Genomic DNA, 10,283 nt, shown 5'->3' with positions numbered 1-10,283 from the left:
TATTATCATTTTTCTTCAATAGTCCCTAAAATCTTTTTCCCATGTTAGATTGCTTGTTATTCATTCATCTCTGGAATTGATATTGATAGACTGAAGATTTATTGTCTTTAACTACTTATACCCTCTTGTCCACTACATCATGGTGCATTTCCCATACAATTACAGAAATCGACTCATCATAATAGAAGAATTCGAATGAAGAATGAATAGAAGTACAGGCTTCTCTTGTTCTAAGTGAAGTGATGATCGCAGTTCATGATGGATTGCAAAAATTAAATAGAAAAAACTTTCATATCTTTATGCACAAAGAGAATTAATTTTTTTATCTCCGCCTATAGATTGATATATCGAATACCTGACTGGAATTATTCAAATCAATGACCTATGGAATCATGATTTTATTATATGATGTATATAATGATTGATAATTGCAAACTTGGAGTATACTACTTCTGAATAGTATCGATATTCATAAATAATTCGTGTATTATGATTCAATAATATTGATAACTATCAATATAAGGTAACTGTAATATCTCGAGTCACTGAGATACTGTTTGTTATACATACTGTTTTGAATAAATTCAAAAGTTTGATTAGATTCAAGTGTAGATACTGTTTGAATTGATTTCAGTTATTGCTATGTGATGATAAGCGTTATTTTAATTTTTTTCTAAAATATTTAAATCCAAATTGTTGAGATAAATTAATCAATTCAAGCTCAAGCTTAATGAATTATTTTATTGTATTTATCATTATCTTTGAAATGAAATAATAACAATATTTCATTATTGTTAGTTCTTATTAGTATTGCTTTCCGAAAAAAAATTGAGGAACCCAAATTTCTATACGTTTCAAGGTCCCCTGAGTCCAAAAAAGTGTTTTGTGTGTGTGTGTGTGTATGAGTGTATGTGCGTCTATGTACACGATATCTCATCTCCCAATTAACGGAATGACTTGAAATTTGGAACTTAAGGTCCTTACACTATAAGGATCCGACACGAACAATTTCGATCAAATACAATCCAAGATGGCGGTTAAAATGGCGAAAATGTTGTCAAAAACAGGGTTTTTCGCGATTTTCTCAAAAACGGCTCCAACGATTTTGATTAAATTTTTACCTAAAATAGTCATTGATAAGCTCTATCAACTGCCACAAGTCCCATATCTGTAAAAATTTCAGGAGCTCCGCCCCATTTATGCAAAGTTTGATTTTAGATTCCCAATTATCAGGCTTCAGATACAATTTAAACAAAAAATTTCAAGTGGAAAAGAATGAGCATAAAAATCTCTACAATTATTGTTCTGTAACATTTTCACCTAAAATTGGAAATAAGCTCGAAGTTCGAGAAAATAAGATTATTCAATTTGCAAACTGTTGGCAAGTGTTGTTTCTATTAAATCATTCACTATGAAGAGATAACAGACTTCATTTGTGTCTGCAGCGTTATTGTTCTATCACCAGCTGGCTAGGATCTTTGAATAGTAGACTTGAGAGATGCGCGTGAACACTAGCTTCAGTTGGTCAATTTTCATAACGGCAAGGAAAGTTGTGTGAGTGCGCCACATCATATTTTTTTTAGAGATCGAATATTGGATTGAAAACCAAGTTATTAAGCTTGTCAACTTTCCAATTTCCTTATACAGTATAATTTGTAGATACTTTCTATGTTATTAGTTTACAAAGCTGACTTGAAAATTCTCCTGTAGGCTAAAACTATGAACTAAAATGAAACACACATTCAATATTATTTCATTGCTGAGTTTATTTTCAATAATATTTTCAAATCATTTATAATAATTTATAAAACAATTATGCAATAACTTTTCAATTCTATTAATAATTTACATTGCACAGAAATGCTATACAATTATTTGACATTTATTTTACAATACGTGTATGGTTGTTTCTCAATGTACCTAGAATACAAGATTAAATACAATGTATTCTAGGTACATTGGTTGTTTTTAAAACTAATGCTGTACACAAGTAAAGCTTTTTTTTTGCAATTGGTTTGGATATGTAATCGACTCTATAGAAGATATTGAATAATGACATTAGTATAGACTTCAAATTAGCCAATAATGATTTCTTGGAAAATCATTATTAAAATTAAAGCTCTCTTTATAAATATAGTATAAATATAGTGTTTGATATGTTTTGATGTGCATCATTCAATATTGATGCTCATATATTCAAATCAAATTTATTCAGATAACTGTTTGAATAATTTATTCGTTGTTAAAAATATAATTAAACGATTTTTTAAAAAGGATAACGTTTACTTGAGATTGAAGGCTTTGAAGTCATCTTCTAACCATCACACTCTTCAAATACTGAAACTTTTTCACAAATTCTAGAACATTGGAACTTTGAGCTTCCTTTATTATTTTTCTGTAATTGAATGAAGAGCGTTCTCAACACTGTTACTTCAATGAAACGAATTACTTCATTCAACAATTATAAAATTGAAGATAGAACATTGAAACTTTGAGCTTCCTTTATTATTTTTCTGTAATTGAATGAAGAGCGTTCTCAACACTGTTACTTCAATGAAACGAATTACTTCATTCAACAATTATGAAATTGAATATAGAAAAACGTGAGATTGCAGTAAATCATCCAATTGCTATTAAATACAAAATAATAAATTGTACAAAATTCCAATTAATATGCTATCAAAATATACTTCACATTTTTGCTTGTGCTGCTGACTGTTCAAAAATTTGAATTTTCTCGGAAACGTTTAATTTGTTACATAATTTTTATAGAATTGGAATTAAAAATGTTGCGGATGTAATCCCACATATTCATATGTGATTTAACAACCACATTAATATTTGATAAATTCTAATTCCAAAACTTTTACTGTTATTCTCTCTATTTTACCCAATATTTTCTCGTGTTAGTATATCTCTCTCTATTATCTGTTAGCATATTAATCGGGATTTCATTAAATTGATTCTCGAATTTTGAAAATGATTACTTGATACACTATTTCAATCTATTGCTTAAATACAGGACCAATGAACCAAATCCTCTTATCTATACAATAATATCACATAATCCATGAAAATTTCAGGAAAGGTATAGTTGCGAGTTGAGAGACTTTCAGAACGAATGAATGTTCAGTGAATATATACAATTGATTACAATGAATGAATATTCAACACACATATACAAGAATTAAAGAATTGATTTACGCAGAAGAGTGACCCTTGAAAGAAGAATGATGATGTAAAATATGTTAAAAAAATATTAAAGTTTAAAATAATAGATTCAGTAGAAAACAAAGTTTTATTTGAACATTACAATTTGCTAAATGCTAAGTGATTGAATAATATAATTTGATGATATAGACATTTTGTTAAGACTAGTAGCTGATTTATGAGTGTCTGAAAATATGGAACTTTCGATAGGTAGACTACAGAATGATTGAGAAGGTAGGCGATAATGTACCTACTACCAAAGGCTGATCGAAGTTAGGTAGTAGTACCACAGAATACGCTGTTTCTCATTATAGAAGTTTTCTCTGGTAGTACTCAATTGTTTCAACTCAATAGCATTGAGTCAATAGCAACTCAATAAACATTATATGATTGATATTAAAACACAATAGTAATTATAATTACTATTTATATAAATCAGATTGTGAACAATAATTTGAGAATGACACTTCCCAGACATTATGAGGAGTATTGAATCTATATTGGTATAGTATAAAAACTTCACTATTTTGTAGTTTATTATTTCAAAATCTGCATAAGGATCCTTGGTTTAAACTCGAGTTGCTTACCCAGCAATGAATAGTTGGAAACATCAGGGTGTGAGCTGCCTTTTGAAAGTCAAGTATCTACACTCATGTATATTGAGTACCAGTTTATTTCTCAGACTCCAATCATGTATCCTATCTGAGTCTTGTTGTAATAATTTAGTGTCTAAACAATTATTTATGGCGCGATAAATTTTGACATCATCTGCATATATTAGGCAATTGCTATATTTTTCACACTGAACGGAATGTCATTAATTAAGAGTAGTTACAGTAGAGGCCCAAGTTGCAACCATGAGGCACTCCTGAATTATTAGAGAATGTCCCTGATCTAATGTTGAAGAATACAAAAAACAATCGATTAACTAGGTATGAATGAAAAAAGGCTACCGATTCATATCTGAAACCCAAGGTATACGTTTTCTGTAAAATGATTTTTTGGTCTACCTTATAGAATGTTTTAGAAAAATCAAGTTAAATGGTATCAGTTTATATGTCTCCTCACCGTTTTAACGGCTGCTATATTATGTCCACTGTACAACATCATATTAGGGCCGCTTAGAAACGGCACCGCTTTATAGACAAAAATACGTTCTTCCGCAAACACTTCTGAAAAACTTTCTCGCTTCTACCGCTCACTTATCTTTTGAAACAGAAAAGTTTCTAGCTTGTCAAAAATTTCATGTTTTCTGTTCGAAATGTTTTGATATTGAGGAACATAATCATTAATCAAAAAATAACTATGAATCAGATAAAAATGATCCGGACACCATTCTCCCCGTTATTTTGATATGAATTCAGTCTGCGTCCAACCACCCCCCCCCCTGTGGGCACCTCTGTATAACAACATCTGGTAGTAAAAAAAAATGTTTATCTACTGTATACTGCAAGTTTTAGTGTGAACGATAAACTAGTAGTTCTGTGAACAGTAGACCTCACGCAGTATTCTCATCCACAAGTACCTGATTGAAACTATAGACCTTACTAGCAGGAACCCGTGCTCCGCAAGGATCTATTTTTAAACTTGACAAACTGAAAAGTTGACGTAATGAAATTTTGAAGAATTGGAAATAGGCCTATAACCATCTTTGGTTAATTAAGAATCTATATGCAAAATTTCAAGTCAATTAGTCCAGTAGTTCAGACGTGATGATGCGTCAAACATAATTTCCCTATCCCGTACATGTATAAGCCAGTTCTTTACTTTATTAATTATAGATATATAGTTAACGACTGCAAGAGATATGACTGTGGAACAGAATAGTGGTGAAACTATGATAGCGCCAGAAGTGGCTCAAAAACAATAGTAGGTATAGTACTACATGAACTTTTTGAAAGTGATTTGAAAAAAAAAGTTAAAACAACAGAACTGAAAGTTGTCAACCTTATCATTCTACCTCCATTTAGAGAGGCTTTCATTTGAATGTAAATCTATCTAGATAAAGATGAATGTATGTTTGTTCCCTATAGACTTGAAAACTACTTGACATAACGGCATGTAACTTTGGGAATATGTTGTGTGAATATTGGGGATGGTTTCTGAACAGAAATTTTAATAGGGGGGCTAATAATAATTATTTATTAATCTATTTTACAGACCTATGTTTTCGAAATTGTTGACCGAGCGGCTACTGAAGAACGGAAAGATGATTTCAAAATCTAAAGTTACCAGCTGTAATAAACATGTCACCTTGTGATACATTGTGTACTGGTATTGAAACGGTAGTTTGGAGTTGAAGTATAGTTGATTGGTACCAGCTGCGTAGATAATGGTTCCTTAGAAGACTTATACAAATAATTATCACTCCCCTATCATTGAGAAACTAGGAAATATTGAAAAAAATTATTCACCTCATGAAAGAGAGTTGTTCGTTCATATTGCATTCATTGATTACTGAAGAATGAGAGGATAATTTAAAATAATTTATTTGAATTTCGCTTAGCTTATATTCATCCTAAAATGGAAGATGGAAAGAATATGGAATTCTGCTGTGTGATTCATCGTACATAGCATTTTTCCTGGAACATCTATTGACAATCAACAACCATGAAAACATTGAATTCATCTTTGAAACACTGATTAAACCTATCTATTTTTTCTAATTCAACACTTTACTAATAGATATTATTACCAAGTGATTAAGAATATGTGTTTTCGGAATAATGAATGCTGCATGACAAAGCACATAGGAAGTTCGTATTGAGATGTGAATGAAAATATTGATTGTCAGATTAATTTCATGATTCACCAAATAAAGTTAAGTGTGACATGAGATTCATTGACATTTTGGCGGTACGAAGTTCGCTGGGTAAGCTATTTATAAATAAAGCTTTATTATTAATAGTCAACGCTTTGAAAAAAGACTCAATCATCAGGAATACTATAAATTCTATGATGGACCAGTAAGCCTTTAATTTTCAGTAGTTCAATCACTTCCATTATGGACACTGGACACATTATGGACAATCAATACGTATGAAATTTATTAGCCACAGAATAAAAAACTTTTGATTGCAGTGACCCCGACTACTACAATATGAATAACCATTTGGATCAAATATAAGGAGTTACTCACATCTCTCATCAACTCGTACTTTTTATTCACAAAATATTAACGAAAAATAATATATAAGTTATATTGAATGAAGTCACGGCTAGTACTCAAATTTGTCTTTTTCTGGCCGTGCTACAAATAAATGTAGGTATATGTTTGTAATCTTGTTGTATATTAAGAAAGTTTTCAATGTGATTTTTGATAGCAATACAATTTGAATTTGAAAAAATAATTATCAACAAACTCCTAACCAAAGAAAATCTATGTGCTCTTTTCAATCGGAATGTATATGACTCCATACAGCTGATAGAAGGCGTAATCCGAACTGCGTTGCCAAGCATACAACAATGGAATACACACGTGGCAAGCTCGCGCTAAATTAATTTGATCAGCTGATTGACAAAATTATTTTAAGCTTTCTAATTTTTACAACATATGTTAGAATATCATGTGTCAATTATCTCAGTTCCATATGGCGTTCACTTTACCATGTTCATAGCCTTACTTAATAGGATCCTTTTTCATCCTTTGAAACCCTTAGAGGGAAAATATATCAAAATCCGTTCTTAGTGCGCGTCTAGCATGTTTGAAGAATATTTGTGCAAAGTTTAAAGTCTGTAGGCCAATTAGTTTGAGCTGTAGTGTGATTTTACATAAAAATTTTCGAAAAATGCCCACTCCTGAACCCCCCTGTGCTCCTGATCAAAATTTTTCTGCATAGATCTAATTTTTTTTCGTAGCTGAACAAAAAAGTTCCTTATGACTTTACTGTGAAATGAACGGTTAAAAAGTACAACATTTTTGGGGGGGCCCAGCTCCCTCAGGGGGGCAAATTTCTGAAAATTCTCTCTTAGTGGATGTTTTGAGGCTACCATAAACAATTGTGCAAAATTTCAAGTTTTTAGGCTCAGTAGTTTGGGCTGTGGTGTGATTTCAGTCTGTCGGGGCTTAGCCTTTTATAAGTATAGATATACAGGGTGTTTCAGAAGTAGTGTCGAGAATTTTAGGGTATTGTACCTGGATGCTAGGAGACTACAAATGTCATATTTGAAGTGTCCAAAACTCAGCGGTTATCCTTATAGCTGCCATTTTGTTTTTTTCACTTAAAAATTTTTATCTCAAGAACGAAATGTTGTATTGACCTGAAATTTGGCATGAATATTTATGCTATAAAGACTCAACTATAAAAAATAAAAAAAAATTTTTTCGTTGAAATTTTTCAAAATGGCGGCCATTTTAAATTTTTGATGGCGAATATCTCGAAAACCGTCCATTTTACAGAAAGTTTACAAGAGACAAAAAAGTTAGCAAATTTTTTCACGATTCCAATGATACCTAATTTATTAAGATTGGTCGAAGAATAACAGAGAAATTAATTTTTTTCGTACTGCATGCATGACCACTTTTCACCATTTAAAGATCAATATTAATTTTATTTATAATTTCATGAAAACCGTTCTTATTACAGAAATATACAAGAATAACTTTCCTCCAAATTTTATTTTACATTGAAAAATAATTAATTTCACTCAAATCGGTTCACTGATACTAATGCAGCAATTGCTCAAAATGCCGTCCTTCAACTTGATTACACAGTCTGCACCTTTCAATCATGGACCGTCGAACTGCTATAAAAGCATTTTCATCATCTTGAATGGCACCTGCTGCAGCAACCACTCTTGCCACAAGGTCTTCTTCGTTTTCTACTGGCGTGCTGTAAACAAGGTCTTTCATATGGCCCCAGAAAAAAAATCTAAAGGGTTGAGGTCAGGTGAACGTGCGGGCCACGGTACTGGTCCACCCCGCCCAATCCACCGCTGACGATAGGTCATGTTCAGAAAGTCCGTAACAACATTTCCGAAATGAGCAGGGGCACCATCATGTTGAAACCAAATATTATATCTGTTTGCAAGAGGCACATCTTCCAAAAGTTCTGGTAGTATGTCTCTTAAAAAAGTAATGTACGTGGAGAATTCAGACGATTAGGAAGAATGTATGGTCCAATCACGCGATTACCTAAGATACCCGTCCAAACATTCAGCGAAAATCTATGCTGATAACCACGCACTTTGACCTCATGAGGATTGTCTAAGGCCCAGACGTGACTGTTGCGAGAGTTGAAGATTCCTTCTCTTGTAAAGCTGGACTCATCGGTAAATAACACATTTTCTAGAAAATTTGGTTGGATAATGTCTTGCTGAAGAAACCAACGGGCACAGTTTACTCTTGGCTCATAGTCGCGTTCAACCAATGAGTGAACTTTTTGAAAGCGGAAGGGGTGAAGTCTTTCCTTGTTTAGTACACGCCACACAGAAGAAGCACTTGAATTGATTTGCTTTGCAACTGCTCTCGTACTCGTTCTAGGATTGAAATCGAATTTCTGCAATACTTCCTCTTCAAAAGCAACATTTCGAACTGCTCGAGGCCTACCAGCAATTACCCTGTTCCGTTCAAATGAACCAACTTCTCTCAGCCGATTGTGAGTTCTTGTGAACACCTTGTCGGAAGGGAGACGGCGGTTTGGAAATGCAGCTGCATACATTCTTCTTGCTTCGGTCGCATTGCCAAGAGCTGCTCCATACATGAAGTGAATATCGGTGTACTCCAGCGAACTAAATTCCATTACAATAATTAAATATTTGTGTAGAAGCAACGTAAGAAAATATTGAAACTGGAAATTTAAGATAGAAATAAGACCTAGGAGACGTGAGACTAAGAAATAGGAAGCACTACATCTGGTTCTTTACTTTTAATGAAACAACAATACAAAAGACAACAAGACAAACATTATCATCTGAAAACCATTGTAAAATCATCTGTTTGCCCATATGGAGCCATACCGAGTTTCAAAGCTTCATCTTAAATACATCTGGAATTAAAAAATTAATATTGATCTTTAAATGGTGAAAAGTGGTCATGCATGCAGTACGAAAAAAATTAATTTCTCTGTTATTCTTCGACCAATCTTAATAAATTAGGTATCATTGGAATCGTGAAAAAATTTGCTAACTTTTTTGTCTCTTGTAAACTTTCTGTAAAATGGACGGTTTTCGAGATATTCGCCATCAAAAATTTAAAATGGCCGCCATTTTGAAAAATTTCAACGAAAAATTTTTTTTTATTTTTTATAGTTGAGTCTTTATAGCATAAATATTCATGCCAAATTTCAGATCAATACAACATTTCGTTCTTGAGATAAAAATTTTTAAGTGAAAAAAACAAAATGGCAGCTATAAGGATAACCGCTGAGTATGGACACTTCAAATATGACATTTGTAGTCTCCTAGCATCCAGGTACAATACCCTAAAATTCTCGACACTACTTCTGAAACACCCTGTATATATAATATAATATAAAATATAAATATAATATAAGAAGAAGAAGAGAAGATAGATAAAAGATGGAAATACAGCAATAGACTGGCTTCTCCACACATTGGTGTCGGCTGATTTATGATGAACTAGCCGTCAGGCTCGCTTCGCTCGCCATATCCGTCTAGCCAGGGGGCTCCGCCCCCTGGACCCCCGACTGGTTCGTCCAAGAATAAGATCAGCAGGCTCGCTTCGCTCGCCTGCATTTTTCATCTGAGCATTTTTATCATATGTTAGAACAATCCAGTCGGGGGTCCAGACTAAACGTCTGGCTAAACGGATATGGCGAGCGGAGCGAGCCTGACGGCTAGTAATATAATATTCCCAGGATTGAAGTAGCAGTGCCCAATCAATTTTTCCGCGATAAATGCATTTAAATCTTCAACTTGGTGCCAACCTAACAAAGTCAACTCAACTTAATGCCAACCTGACAAAATTATTAATTTAGTTGCCAGTTAACAACTGTTTCGAAGAGGTACTCTATCTAGATTTAGTTCTATAGTAACATATGATATGGAAATTTCAATTATAATTAAGAGATTGGGAGAAGAAGAATATACATGCTAAAAGACGAACTTTAAAC

The sequence above is a fragment of the Nilaparvata lugens genome, chromosome 6, assembly GCF_014356525.2.
Source record: "Nilaparvata lugens isolate BPH chromosome 6, ASM1435652v1, whole genome shotgun sequence".
Lineage (NCBI taxonomy): Eukaryota > Metazoa > Arthropoda > Insecta > Hemiptera > Delphacidae > Nilaparvata > Nilaparvata lugens.
This window is presented reverse-complemented; position numbering follows the sequence as displayed.